The sequence below is a fragment of the Podarcis erhardii genome (genome assembly GCF_964252035.2).
Source record: "Podarcis erhardii genome assembly, chromosome: 7".
Classification (NCBI taxonomy): domain Eukaryota; kingdom Metazoa; phylum Chordata; class Lepidosauria; order Squamata; family Lacertidae; genus Podarcis; species Podarcis erhardii.
The window spans coordinates 34,915,675-34,930,725 of NC_138511.1; the positions used below are offsets into that span (position 1 = coordinate 34,915,675).

A 15,051-nucleotide genomic window follows, 5' to 3' on the forward strand; every position below is an offset into this window, starting at 1 on the left:
CTGCTCTGACTGGTAGTGGCCCTCCAGTGTGGTGTAGTGGTTAAGAGCGGTAGTCTCGTAATCTGGGGAACCGGGTTCGCGTCTCTGCTCCTCCACATGCAGCTGCTGGGTGACCTTGGGCTAGTCACACTTCTCTGAAGTCTCTCAGCCCCACTCACCTCACAGTGTGTTTGTTGTGGGGGAGGAAGGGAAAGGAGAATGTTAGCCGCTTTGAGACTCCTTAAAGGGAGTGAAAGGCGGGATATCAAATCCAAACTCTTCTTCTCCTCCTCCTCTTCCCTCCATGAATTCAGATAGGGGACACCCCTAGCCTTACCTGGATATGTTTCTGGGTATTGATTTTGGGACCTTCTGCATGCAAAGCAGATACTCTCCCACTGAGTTTTAAGCATTCCCCATCCTCTTCGTTGGGTTATAATGGAAGTAGAACATTGACAGCCCTACCCTTGAACTTGCTAATCCTCTTCTAAAACCATCCAGGTTGGTGGCCATCACTGCATCTTGGGGAATCAGATTCCATAGTTTAACTATGTCCCATGTGAAGAAGTACTATATTTGGTCTGTCCTAAATCTTCCAACCTTCAGATTCATTGAATGGCCTCAGATTCTAGTATTATGAGAGAGAAACTTCTCTCTGTCAACTTTCTCCACCCTGTGCATCTTTCATGTTCCCACTTACTCACCTTTTTCTAAACTTAAAAGCCCCAAATATCGTAACCATTTCTTATAGGCAACTTGGTAGTATCCCATGAGTTTCAGAAGAGTACTCACTATGTGAGGATAACTTACAGTGGGTCTGCATTAATACCTGGAAACACAGGAGTCACAAGAACTTCAGTAGCTGTATTTATGAATCAATAAAAGGTCAACATCTGCATAGATCAGCTAGCGCTTGGTACATGGGTAAGACTAAGAGCTCGTCCACACTTCTGCTTATCCCATGCTTTCTAGGCGCCCCAGGAAAACCCGCTGTTTACCACAGAAATGGGGGAAAGTAAATCTGCAGAAAAACGGATTGACATTTGTTCCGATTTAGCGATAAACAGTGGGTTTCCTCAGCGGAAAGTGGCAGGACAAATGGAAGTGTGGTCAAGCCCTATGGTTCCAGCTAGTTCCCACTGAGCTATGGAGGGATGTGCAAAATCTCTCAATTTCAGTTTATTTTAGTTTCTCATTTCCTCATTCTTAAGTTCATTTTTCCTTCATTTCCACATCAGTTTGCAAAAAAAGAAAAGAAAAAAAAGTCAAATATTCAAATTTCTCAGGGTGGTTTAACAACCAATATCTTTTCCCAAGGATCTCTTGAGAATTACGGTTCTGCATGAGGGACAGGTGTCTCCAAGCAATTCCCAGCACCTATAATAGACTACGACTCCCAGAATTCTTTGGCAGAAGCCACAGCTGCTTAAAGTGATACCATACAGCTTTAAATGCATGGTGTGAATGTGGCCTGTATGTGGAAGGGGACATTCCCACTGAAACAAAACAAAGGGCCCTTTCTGAATTTAGAAAATAGAGTGTTAGGTAGTGAGGTATAGCCTGACTTTTTCTCTGACACCCTTGTTTGCTCTATCAACAAAGCCAGCCTACTCCCTCAGCAAACAAATCATTATTATTCCATATATAACCTGACTAATGCCTTAATTTTCCCATAGCAGAATCCTAAAAGGGTTTCATTTCTTCATTTTCCCTATGATGCTTAGTGCTTAGACAAGTGGAGACAGGGGCGTGTCTTAAACAAATCTCAGCAAAGCTAACTGATAGTAATTTTATCTCCAAAGAATAATGCAAATGGAGCAATCTCATAGTCAGGCACCTACAAAATTTTCTTGGCAAGACGCCAGCTTTGTCTCACAAATGTTCCTTGGCTAAATTGGATCCAGATGTTTACATGACATAAAATATTAACAAACATCTCCCAGGGGCAGCCAATAGTTATTGAGCTAGTAAATTAATAAACGAATCCAAAAAAGAAAGAAAAGAAAAATCATTAGGGTGGCACCCAAGTCTTTAGCCAAACATCAGCTTTAGTTTATTTATTTTAATAAAAGAAGGATGTGTTATTCTAATTTAATTAATTACAGCCATTTAAAAGTAATGTTTGCCTAGGTTATTACTGAAAGGTTATGCAGGATAACATTTAGGAAAGCAACCCTTATCCTGTTTATGTAAGTGATTAAAATTGTACTGCTTGTTCTTTTCTCAAATGTTTCCATGCCCCCACCCCCCCCACCTCTCATGAAGAAACAGGGCTGAATTAACAATTATATTGAGTATGCTGCAGAGATGAGCCCAACTCATGTGGTTCCTGCCATGGTTAGGTGGAATGTCACTCTTGCAGAGATTGTCTAGAGGCTCATGGAGAAGAATAGCGATGGCTACTAGCCATGATGACTATGCTCTACTTCAAGGCTCGGAGGCAGTAATACTTCTGAATACTAGGTGCTAGAAACCATAGGAGGGGAGAGTGCTCTTGTGCTCAAGTCCTGCTTGCAGGTTTCCCACCAGCATCAGTTGGCCATAGAATGCTGGTCTAGATGGGTCATTGACCTGATCCAGCAGAGTCTTCTTATGACCTTATGGTCTTCTTGTTCCTATCCTATTATCCGAAGCAAAGCTGAGAATATAGTGGCAGCCAAGTTGTAGAGGGCTGTGGGGAAAGTTAAATTCTAAGCAATTTGGCTGGAGGTTATATACAGTTTTATATACAGTTTCTTGGGCTCCATGATCACTGCAGATGGTGACAGCAGCCACGAAATTAAAAGACACCTGCTCCTTGGGAGAAAAGTAATGACAAACCTAGACAGCATCTTAAAAAGTAGAAACATCACCTTGCCAACAAAGGTCCGTATAGTTAATGCTATGGTTTTCCCAGTAGTGATGTATGGAAGTGAAAGCTGGACCATAAAGAAGGCTGATCGCTGAAGAATTGATGCTTTTGAATTATGGTGTTGGGGGAGACTCTTGAGAGTCCCATGGACTGCAAAAAGATCAAACCTATCCATTCTTAAGGAAATCAGCCCTGAGTGCTCACTGGAAGGACAGATCCTGAAGCTGAAGCTCCAATACTTTGGCCACCTCATGAGAAGAGAAGACTCCCTGGAAAAGACCCTGATGTTGGGAAAGATGGAGGGCAGAAGGAGAAGGGGACGACAGAGGACGAGATGGTTGGACAGTGTTCTTGAAGCTACCAGCATGAGTTTGACCAAACTGCGGGAGGCAGTGGAAGACATAAGTGCCTGGCGTGCTCTGGTCCATGGGGTCACAAAGAGTCGGACACAACTAAACAACAACAACAACATAATACAGTTCTGTTTATAAGGAGCAAGATCACATCTTCTTTAAGTGCTCATGAGTATAGTCGTACCTTGGAAGTTGAACAGAATCCATTTCGGAAGTCCGTTCGACTTCCAAAACATTCAAAAACCAAAGTGCGGCTTCTGATTAGCTGCAGGAAGCTCCTGCAGCCAATCATAAGCTGCAGAAGCCCTGTCAGATGTTCGGCTTCCAAAGAACGTTTGCAAACCGAAACAGTCACTTCCGGGTTTGCAATGTTCAGGAGCCAAAACGTTCGGGAACTAAGCTGTTTGACTTCCAATGTATGACTCTTATGTCAAGCCAGGACTGTTGTTGGGCAGGGTTAGCCTTGGGCTGCATGCACACATTTTATTCTAGAATCAATGGAGCCTGAGTACTTGCTTTTCGTACATAGTCTAGATCTATTGCATTTCTTCTTGTTGTTATTGTTGGCATCTGTTTATCTCAAGAGACAATTGAGCGTGCCTCCTGGGGTGAATCTCTGCTGAGCGCAAGCCTGGGCAGTGTATATGGAGGTCCTAGGCTGCCCAGTTGTCAAGGCCCCACCTTGGCCTCACTGATGAGGCCTTAGGGACTCTACTCCGGATTTATGTAAGGTTTACTCCTTATCCTTTCCTTCTCCCAAAGGTGTACCACAAGGGAGAGGGTACAGATTTTCCTTCAGGCTTAACCCCCAAAGCCTTTCTCACAAACGAGTATAACTGCATGATGGGAAATGTAGTTCAACAACATCTGGAGGGCCCAAGGTTCCCTATTCCTGGGATAGAGACACTGTAATCCTTTGCTGCCCAATGCTGCTGTGGTTGGTTCTCCTCCTGGGTAAAAACCTTGATCTTTTCCCTCTGCAATTAGCCTCAAACTGGTACATCCAGTTTAGGCAGGTGTTCCATTTGGTTGCCACTTTTGCAATAACCACAGCAGTCAGTTTGGGATTCAGCATGACTTTGCATCTTAAAAATGCAAGATTTAGTTGGCACTACGAGAGTGAGATGTTATTGGGAACTGAACTTCACTTTTTGTTTCGTTTTTGTTTTTGTTTAAGAAAGTGTATGTCAGCATTAAGTCACACATCAATGATGGGAGGAAGAAGGCAATAAATCTTAAAGTTCATTGAATCATTTGCCGTAATTTCATAAGACAGGAATACAGGACTGTGAGGGTGACTGCTTCAGTGTTGCTAATTTGTGACCTGAATGTTATCTTTAAAAGCCAGTGCAGGCCTGATTTATATATTAATTTTTTAAACCACCACATTTTAAGCAACACTAGGGGCTCAGCTATACAGCTGCAAGCAAAAAGTTTTAAGTGTGTTGCAAAGTGCAACATACAAATGTGACACTAGATGGCAGCAGTGAGCTATGGACAATTCAATGTATTTTTCAAAACTTTTTAAAAACACCATTCTCACAGCATTTTTTAAGGTGTGTAGATTCCACATAGGATAAAAAGAATATTAAACTTTCCATATATGGTTTTCCTTGATCTTTCTTTGTTTTGGCACTTTTAATTCTTGTTCCCAGGTTGAGAGAATCACTGTACCAAAAGGTGCCATTTGGGGGGGGACCCCAAACACCCCAAACCAAGCTAACATGAAGCATGCTATAACTATATCCTCACACATTCAGAAATTTCTCCAAAATACCTATGACATAAATGCTTTTCAATTTCAAGCAAAAAGTGGGATATTAATTTAATCATTCCCTTATTAAAACTGGAATGTAAATAAAAACAATCATATTTGCCATTGTATTAACCAATTACAGTCATTATAGAGAAAAGTAATTAGGTTCCCCTTAATAGAGGAAATATTAAATTGGCTTTTAATGATGCCCCAATTAACTGTTATTATTTTTGCAATCAAATCAGGATTTTGTGCACTTATTAGTGTACCAGACCTGAGTCTAGCAGACCTAAGAAAAGCAATCTTAGTCATATCCAGATACTGTCCAGGACAAATCAAGTCTTGGACAGTGTCTGGATAAGACTGTGGTTGCTGTTCTTAGGTCTCCTAGAGTCACCAGTAGTGTTGCCTGAAAGCCATTTCATCATCATCATCATCATCATCATCATCATCATCAGTAGTAGTATACCACCCTTCATCTGAAGATCACAGAGCGGTTCACAATATAAAAATATAAAATGAGAACACAAAATACACAGTAAAACAAAAACAAGCCCCAAAAAACCCTCCCACATTTTAAAGGCCATAGAATGTTAATCAGCCAAAAGCCTGGTTATAGAGAAACCTTTCTACCTGGTGCCTAAATATATATAATGAAGGTGCCAGACAAGCCTCCCATGGAGAGCATTCCACAAACGGTTGGATGTGAGCTTTGCTGAGTTCTATGGCCAATAGCAGGTGTGGTGAACCTTTAGCATTCCAGCTGTTGCTGAAATGCAACTCCCACCACCAGATCAAACAACATGGCCAATGGCTGGGGATGATGGGAGTTGTAGTTCATCAACATCTGGAGGGACAGATGTTCCAAACACTTAGCTTCCAGCAATAGCAGAGATTCTCAAACTCTGGTCTGTGGACATTGGTGGTCCATACAGGTGACTCACAGAACCATCAAGGCACTTGCTAATTGTTTGTTGCTATCTCTGCAGCTAACCTATCAATTCATGCAATCACTTTTAAGGCCTCTCTGCCAGTGTCCTCTTTTAGCCTGGGAACTTAATGTGGTTGCAAAATAAATTGGCGGGGAGATAAAAAAAACTGATTGACTGCCAATGCAAAATCACATTCTCTCTATCCAGCATTCTGCAAGTTCCTTTACAAAATACTTGGGGGGGGGGGGGTTCTGTCTGTTGATCTCTTTTATTGTTGTTTTTTAACCCAACCTATAAAGGCAATATTCAGATCCTAACCATTTGGAGGGATGGGACAAAAAAACATTCCTAATTAACTGGGTTATCTATGCACTCTTTGTGATCTTGACATTTCCCATGATTGCATGGCATGCGGCAAAGCATATCCCAGAAATAGAAATTTCCATTTACTTTCTTCTGTGCTACGCAGGAATATCTTGGCATCAGTTCATAATACATTAGCTTCTCAGTAATGCAATAGCAGAGCTGGCTATCTGGCCTCAGCTAAGGCTATTTCTGAAGCTTATTTGATTTTCTTTTTAGCAATATTATAAATAAAGAAACCATGCAGCTTAACCACTGATATGCAGATAATCTGCTTGGGCAAGCAACTTGGAATCTTGTTGAAATTGCCTTGTAGCTGAACCTCAGGATCTCAGACTCTTGCTTCACTCCCCACTCCCTAGATTGGGGTGGGGAACCTTTGGACCTCTGATGGGGAGGAGAAATGGGACGAGGAACTCGATCATGGGGAGGGTTGATGTGGTTTGGGGGCACTGATCCAGATGCTAAGGAGGGGTTGAGGGATCTGGCAGGGGAAAGTCTTGCCTTGGTCATTTTGGACATTCTGAGAGTGGAGGAGCTGCACCTCTGCCTCCCATCATCAGAGCATTTTGCACTGCCAGGGAGGCACCCAAGGATGGATAGGCCAGTGAGCTGATCAACACACCTCCACTTCCAGGTATACAATGCTGGCTGCACTGACTTAAGCAGACGCAACCTACTCACAGGAGGGTTTGTTTGTTTGCTTGCCTGAGGCTCCGGACACCAACCATGTAAATCACAACATCCACCCTACTCTTCAAAAGATGAGCTCAGGGTGTGTGTCAAGTGTTGGGGACAATATGTTAGATTACGCCTAGCCACATGCCATAGTGCTCTGACTTGCTTACCTTGTAACCTGATTTATGTTTGAGCTGTGTAGTGCATTCTAGAAAGAAAAGCCTTTGACAATAATTGAGCTGAGAGTACTGCACCTACAAGCGCCTCAGCCTAGCTTGAGGAGCACAGGCCAGGCCAGGCCAGGCTGGACATTTCACCTTTGCCCACTCCCCACCCCTCTGCATGTGCAGCCTGAGGCAGCTGCCTATCTCTGCCTAATGGTAGGGCCAGCCCTCTCACTGCCGCTGAACTCAGCAAAAGGGCTTTAATTAAACAACTTAAATGAAAACAAGAGCACCATGTTCCAATAACCACAGTTCCAAAGGCAAAAGAGTATTTATTTACTTACCCTAGGGTTACCAGACGTCCCCGTTTTCCGGGGACAGTCCCCGGATTTACAAATCAGTCCCCATACAAAATCCATTGAAGTTAAAAAGTGTCCCCAGATTCATTGAAAACAATCTGGTAACCTTAGCTTACCCTCTTTCGAGTATCATTCTTGGAATAAGTGGGGGGTTGGGTGTGTGTGTGTGTAACATCTAGAAGCAGGGGGTGGTTTTGTCCTGGGAAAGATCCTGGTGAGCTTCCATAGGAAAGGCTCCATGCCATGTTATGTAAGGGAGATATTCCCAAAGCAGCAGCCCAGGGCCCCATCCCGTAGATTGCATAACAAGTTCAGGGAACGAGCCAAATGTTCTCTCTGATGCAGGAGTGGAATGTTGGTTGGGCATTTTGACAGCCACCGCTGGCGCTTCTCTTTGGTCTTTTTGGAGTAAACAAGGCTTTCAAGTGCCCTCTGTTAGTTTACACGTGCCAGATGATTGCGGCTGGATGCTTTCCCTCTTCCAATTTCACAGGCTAAATAGAAAAATTAGTAAAACACACGCTTATCCAAAAAAAAGTGGCAGGGATAGAAAATGTAAAGTGGTTGGGGTGTATTGGGCACAGTCTGTAACATTGTGGCTTTAGCACTTAAGGCAGGGGTGGAGAACCTCTGACTTTGGGGGCAAATGTGGCCCTCCAGACCTCACTGTCGGCCCCCTGCAGGACTCCTCCTAGGCCACACCTTTCACCAGCCCTGCTTTCCATCCTCCTTAAGGGTAGAAACCACCAATCAGTAAAAAAACACCACAATTAATCATTAGTAGGATCTCTCTCTCTCATCTATCTATCTATCCATCTATCATTACAATAAAAACAAAGCATCAAAGTACCAGCCCTTTCCTTAAAAACAGTCTGTTCCCTCTACCACGTCTTTTTATTTTCACAAACTCCTGGACCCAGTAGTGTTTGAAAATGGGGGAGCAATTTAAAATAAAACAAAATATAGAAGCTTTTGTTTATCAATGGGTGGCACCAGGGAAGACAAGTACCTGCCAAACAATGAGCTCGCCCCTCACTGCTGGACTTCTGTCATTAAAATATACTGTTATTTTTATTTCACAGATCTTAACATGCCAACCTAGAAATATACTTTGCTTCATCATGTGTGTTCCCCAAGAACTTTTCAGGTGTCATCACTGATAACTGATAAATTGACATTTAAGTGAGTTAGGATTGTGCAACTGCATTTCATGTTCACTCAATGTTTTAATATAAGGACGATTTTAATACAATCAGGAGGCCAAGGACCCAGCACACAGAGGCATTTGTTGGGGGCTATGCACCCCACTGTGGGTTAAACCACAGAGCCTAGGGCTTGCCGATCAGAAGGTCAGCAGTTCGAATCCCCACAACGGGGTGAGCGCCCGTTGTTTGGTCCCTGTTCCTGCCAACCTAGCAGTTTGATAGCACAAAGTGCAAGTAGATAAATAGGTACCGCTCTGGCGGGAAGGTAGACAGCATTTCCGCGCGCTGCTCTGGTTCGCCAGAAGCAGCTTAGTCATGCTGGCCACATGACCTGGAAGCTGTATGCTGGCTCCCTCGGCCAGTAAAGCGAGATGAGCGCCGCAACCCCAGAGTCGGCCACGACTGGACCTAACGGTCAAGGGTCCCTTGACCTTTATGCACCCTAGCAGGGCCCACCAGGGCTGATGCCTGGTTTGCCCTCCCAAGCACCTGCTGCTGCTGCTTGACTCCCAGAGGCTGCACTGCTGCAGCTTCCAACCTCCTCTTAATGCTTGTGTGAGAACCTAAGAAGAGTCTGTTAGATCAGGCCAATGGCTCATCCATTCACGCATCCTGTTTTCACAGCAGCCAATTGGGTGCCTGTGTGGAACCCACAAGCAGGATCCGAGCACAAAAGCACTCTCCCTATTTGTAATTCCCAGCAATTGGCATTCAGAGGCATGTAACCTCCAACAGTGGAAGTACAACATACTTGATAGCCTTTTCTTAATGTTTGCCTGTGCCATCACCAGGGCACCAAAGTGGCAACAGGCAGGCTGCCCAGGCTACCCCCTTCTGAAATATCTGTAACCAGGCCTGACGATCTGGCGCCTAATGCTTAGTTTAAACTAAAAAGAAACCAGCATTGTTGAGGGTTTATCTCCACCTACTGGTGGAAGGTTACACCTGTTTTTCCAAACCCTTCTGCGGTAGGATTTCCAAAGCACGCCTTGTTTCTTGTCTGGCTGAGGCACCCTGCAAGTTCACAGCATCTATCTTGATAAAACACTTCATTTCACACAGGCATGGAGAGGGTCGGGTCTGTCAAACTGGCCCTTGGAGCTGTCCTCAGGGCGCCTTCCCTCCCCAGCCTTGCTTCACACCTTCAGTTTCCCTAAAAAGAGTGTGGAGCCCAGAACCAAGATGCTATGGAATGGATTGTATGGGAAGAATTAGGTCATGGGTTGGCATTGTGCAAGGAAATGACTGTTATTTGCTTGCTTGCTGCTTTTTTATAATCTTTCTTTATAGACAGAATAAGTTTACATAAAAAGAGGAGAGGGAGAGACAGAGAGACCAGCCTTACAAACAGGCTTACAAACAGGAAGAGAAGTGGAGGGAAAAGGTAAAGGCAGCTGTGGCTCAGTATTTCACAGCCAGAACAAAGCGCTGAGCTATAAGCATTTAAAGCTGAGCTTCCCTTAAAGGTAAAGGTACCCCTGACCGTTAGGTCCATTTGTGACCGACTGGGGTTGCGGCACTCATCTCGATTTATTGGCTGAGGGACCCAGCATACAGCTTCCGGGTCATGTGGCCAGTATGACTAAGCCGCTTCTGGCGAACCAGGGCAGGACACGGAAACGCCGTTTACCTTCCCACTGGAGCGGTACCTATTTATCTACTTGCACTTTGATGTGCTTTTGAACTGCTAGGTTGGCAGGAGCAGGGACCGAGCGACGGGAGCTCACCCCGTTGCGGGGATTCGAACCGCCGACCTTCTGATCGGCAAGTCCTAGGCTCTGTGGTTTAACCCACAGCACCACCCCAGTCCATCTCCCTGAACTCTTATATCCCAGCTCAGTCAATGAGATCATCTGCAGGAGTGGCACTGGTCCCTCCCTAAATTAGTGAGGCTCATTTGACAACAATGAGAAGTCTTTAGCACCGCCGTCCTGTGGCTGCCCTGCCGATAGAGTCTCAGCAGCCGCCTTCTGTCTTAACTTGTAAACACCTGCTGAAAACTTTTCTAATCCTTGGGTAGCTGTCCTCAGCCCCAGGACCCTGGCAGCAGCCACCCCGACACCTGCCGACACTCTGTTGCGGGGATTCGAACTGCCAACCTTCTGATCGGCAAGCCCTAGGCTCTGTGGCTTAGACCACAACACCACCCATGTCCCGAGCTTCTCTTAGGAACACAGAAAACAGCCTTATGCCATCAGATAATTGATCACTCTAGCTCAGCCTTGTCAACACTTTGAAGACGCTCAAACTCAGGACGAAAGGGAGAAATGTGCTAAGAGGAAGGCACATTTGGCAAATGCTCACAGTGATCACCTCCTGCCTGGAAACCTATGTCCTTACTGTGGAAGGACGTGTGGATCCATAATTTGGCCTCCAGTCACTTACAGACTCACTGTTAAGACTGTTTCATGGAAGACAATCTTACTCAGCTACGAGTGATCGCCAAAGAAATATCAGCAGCAGTAGTTTTCCAGGGTTTGAGGTGTGAGTCCTTCCTAACCCTGTCACGCATTGAACCTGGGGCCTTCTGCATGCACCTACCACCGAGTATGGCCCTTCCACCCAGTCCTACCTTTGGTATTTGCATTTTAAATAGCCACCTCTGGCTGCTCTGCCTTCCCTGTTCTGCAGTATATCCTTGTTGGGGGACACACTGCTTTGCTCTATTATTGGACAGAGGCTTCACTAAGCAGAGCTTTTAGTCATGTTTGTTTGTCGTTGTACAGATGTCTGTCTTTCTTTCATCACTCCGTCCTATAACTGAATTACATGCTAAAATGATTCTGGGATAAGGGAATCAGTGGAAATTGTTGCTTCAGATTGATGGTCCACTACTGACAGAGCACTCATGATGCAATATAAGCAGCATACAAGCAGTATCACTTGGAAGAACACCATGCCAAGATTCTTCATATATCGGAGTCCAATGAGGAAGATGCCACATAAACACAGCTAGACTCAAGTGACATCATTACCAGACTACAGTATTATTTTTGCAGGCCTGGTTTCCAGCAGCTTGAGCTGCTAACCAATTAAGACAGAGTGCTTGGAACAAAGCCAGCTGAGTCAATTAGCTTAACCAAAGACCTGGACTTAAGCTGCTCTGTAAATCATCCTGTTCAAGTTTCACAAAATAATGCAGCCCCTTTGTGGTTGCAAGATGCCGGGCCAAGCTTTCAGTAGATGAGGTTCATTACCAAAGCACAACAGTGCAGGAATGTGAAATGCATGCATGAAGAAAGAGGAAACTCATAGCAGAACCTGTGCTCTCCTTGAGCTGACCTGCCTGAATTCACTGCACTACTTGCTTGGCCCTTAAAGCTCTTCCCTTTCCCTTGTGTATCTTTGAGATGAACTCACAGCACCTCCCAGAATTGTGCTTTCCAACTGCCACCATCTTCTTCCTCTTCTTGTTATGTTTTTGCAGCAATCTTGGTTGAAACTCTTTCATAAGCTATTTCCTGTTGATTTGTTTGCTCGAGTATTTTGACCATTTTTATTCAGAGGATCTAGAGCGGATGAAGTCCTGGAATGTCAAAACCAGTATTGTTGGCCTCGACAAACGTTGAGGTGAGGGTGGAGGAAGGCAGGCCTCTAAATTCCTTCCTAGTAGCAATGACAAGATGCCCATTTCCATACCCCATCTCACCAGCTGCTTAGGAGTGCATGAATAGGGTTGCCAGACCTCTAGGGCTGACATGAAGTCTCTAGGCTTGCCAGGTCCCCTCGAGGCAGCAGAGGGAGGACTTGTGCCTTGCAAGCATCATCCTGGCAGGAGCTGGTTGCAAATTATTGCATTGACTCTCTCATGAGGCTTCCTACCTCCAGTCTCCCAATTAACCTGTCTCCAGGGCTCAGTGGTGGGAGTGCAGGGGAAGGATCACGAGGTACCACTCCCCATGACACCTACAAAGGACATCCCAAAGTCTCAGGGTTGGGCACTGAAATCTCAGGGTCTGGGGTGCTCCTGACCTGGAAGCCCCAACAAGAAGAGGTGTGTACAGAGTTCTGTAAGCACAGCACAGTTGGAAAGGAAAGATAACAATCTCATTGGTAGGATGGATACAGTTCTTTTGTAGCAGTTTGTGTCAGGTTATGAGCCAAATAGGAAATAAAACAGCTGGCCTTTTCTCACTTGTATTTTCAGACCAACTACCAGAAAGGGGGAAAATATGGGTTCTTTCCCCCTCTGCTATGTTGCAGCCACCAGCTTTGGGGAAGTTGTACTGAAATGTCCACTGCAGGACTACAGCAAGCCGTTGTGAGAAATGGAAGTAACCTGCCTCGATTGGAGCAGCACTCCCAGGGTCCGAGAAGCATTTCCCCCACAGGAAGGCCACCACAGCACCTTTATGTTGAGGGCTGACCCCTCAAGCCTGGTGCAGGCCTTTCATGGTGTAAGGAATAAAGCCCCATTACTGAGAAATCATGCAGATTCTCAGTTGTTTGATCTTTTGCTAAATTCACCATGCTTGCAGCATACGTTTCAAAGGGCTATTTTGCTGGTGTTATTTATGTGTTAGAGATGGGCATAGGGTGCACCAGAGCTCACCAGCACTTCCAGTGAACTTGGTTACCACTAACACTTTTTAGGGTTCTGGCAAAGTATGGCGGATCTGGGGACCTTGGCCTTACGCAATACACACAGGGTCTTAAGCAAAAGCACACAGTATCACTTAACAGATTTGTTATTCCTTAGGCAAGGGTAGCAAATGTGGAAGGTATGTTGGACTACAACTCCCATCATGCCTAATCATGGAGTCTGAAGGCACAGCAGCCACCACCTTGCTAGGGCCCAGGCAGTGTCTGGATGGGTGACTGCCTGAGAACCACATGTATACCCTTGTTGGGTCCCATGATGAAAATAAGGTAGGATATGAAGGTAATAAAGAAAAACCTGAAGGGTATCATGCTGCCCATCCCTGCCTTAAGGTATGCTGAATATACAGTCTATTTGTAAATTTAAAGCCTCAGTGGCAGTTCTAGTAAACAGTCAGCCCATTCCTGCTGTGAATAGCCTCTGTTGACAGCTCACCCCTTAATGACTTTATTTCACGGACCATTAAAGATCAGCTCTTGTATTTCACCATTAGCTGGAGCTTCTTAATTAAATGACTCAATAGCTGTCACACACTCCACAGAATCTCCATGCAGAAGCTTTTGCATTCAGCCCTCAGAAAATTCCAACAAACATTTGTGCTATCTTAACATATTCAGCATGGCTGTTTCTGCAAATTCTTCTTGCTCAGTGGAGGGAAGGTGGGTAAATAAACAGAAGCAGCTGGTAGACATGACTGTGGTTAAACAGACTGGTTTATCATTCTTTCAAGCGGAGGGGAATTCCTGCAAAGCCAAGAACACTTGTCAAGAGGCTTGTTTGACAACTGATGGTGTGCTAAAATGGGGTGGGGGAGCAATGGAACTGTTCCCTTGACAATTACTAGTGCCATCTTCCTTCCTCTCCCTTAAGTTGAATTGTTAAGAGATGGTGCTCTTTAACAGTGCAAGGCAAAGTTGGTGCCACTCCAAGTTTACTTTGCTCCTTGCATTCCTAAACATGCTTCTACTACTGGAAGCATGTGTGCACAACTACCCATTCTATGAAAGATGCTGAGATTTATTTTAAAGGCAGGTTCTCCAACCCTGCTGTAGATGCCCTAGTTCTTCAGTGAGGGCCCATTCTAAGGTGGTTGTACACGTGTCTTTCTTTCCCCGCTTTTCCAGCCGTGAGGTCACAGATATATTCTCTCAGGTCAAGCCAAAGATGTGGTTGCATATTGTACCCCAAACACACCAAATCAGTGTTCAAATGGTACCATGTGAACCCAAGCGTTGAAGCACCTTGTAGCTTCTCACAAAGGAAGGAGGAGCACTCGGCTTGAGCAGAGCCACCTTCAAAAGCTTCCTACCAGTACAAATGCTCTACAACAACTTCATTGATATCAAGTGGTAATGCCATAAAACAATTTGTTTTTATTGCCCACTATAAGAAGTTGGGAAGAAATGTTTCCTTCCAATGTTTTTTTTTTCCAAACTGAGAAACAACACATATTGTAATAAAAGCTAGCAAACTAAATTGGACTACAGTGGTTTTCAGGAAGTGACAAAATTCTAACATGTTCTTCCTGAGCATTCTCCAAAAGCTTCATTGGCACAGCTATCCCCATTAGCCTGTATTTGGACTGTGTGATATTGTAAAAATTCAGCCAATAGCAAGCCAAGGGCTTGCATGCAGTAGTCAGGAAAGTATTTTGCCTTAAGATGGAGACCTCCAGCACTTGCATGACCAGGATATATGAAATGGCCATAATTTGCTCACTGAAAATTCACCTCTGTCTATTAAATCAGGCAATGAGAGAAGAAATAATGCCCATTAAGAAACCTGCAAATATGAATTCAATTTTAAGCAGA

General features: G+C 44.6%; 1 long non-coding RNA gene across 1 annotated transcript; it reads left to right on the forward strand.

Annotated features, from left to right (window-relative positions):
• Positions 1 to 10,023: 10,023 nt before the first annotated feature.
• LOC309346520 lies at positions 10,024 to 13,069 on the forward strand. Its single transcript, XR_014158664.1, has 2 exons — positions 10,024 to 10,112; positions 10,818 to 13,069. It is a non-coding gene; the product is annotated as an uncharacterized lncRNA (long non-coding RNA).
• The last annotated feature ends 1,982 nt before the right edge of the window (positions 13,070 to 15,051 follow it).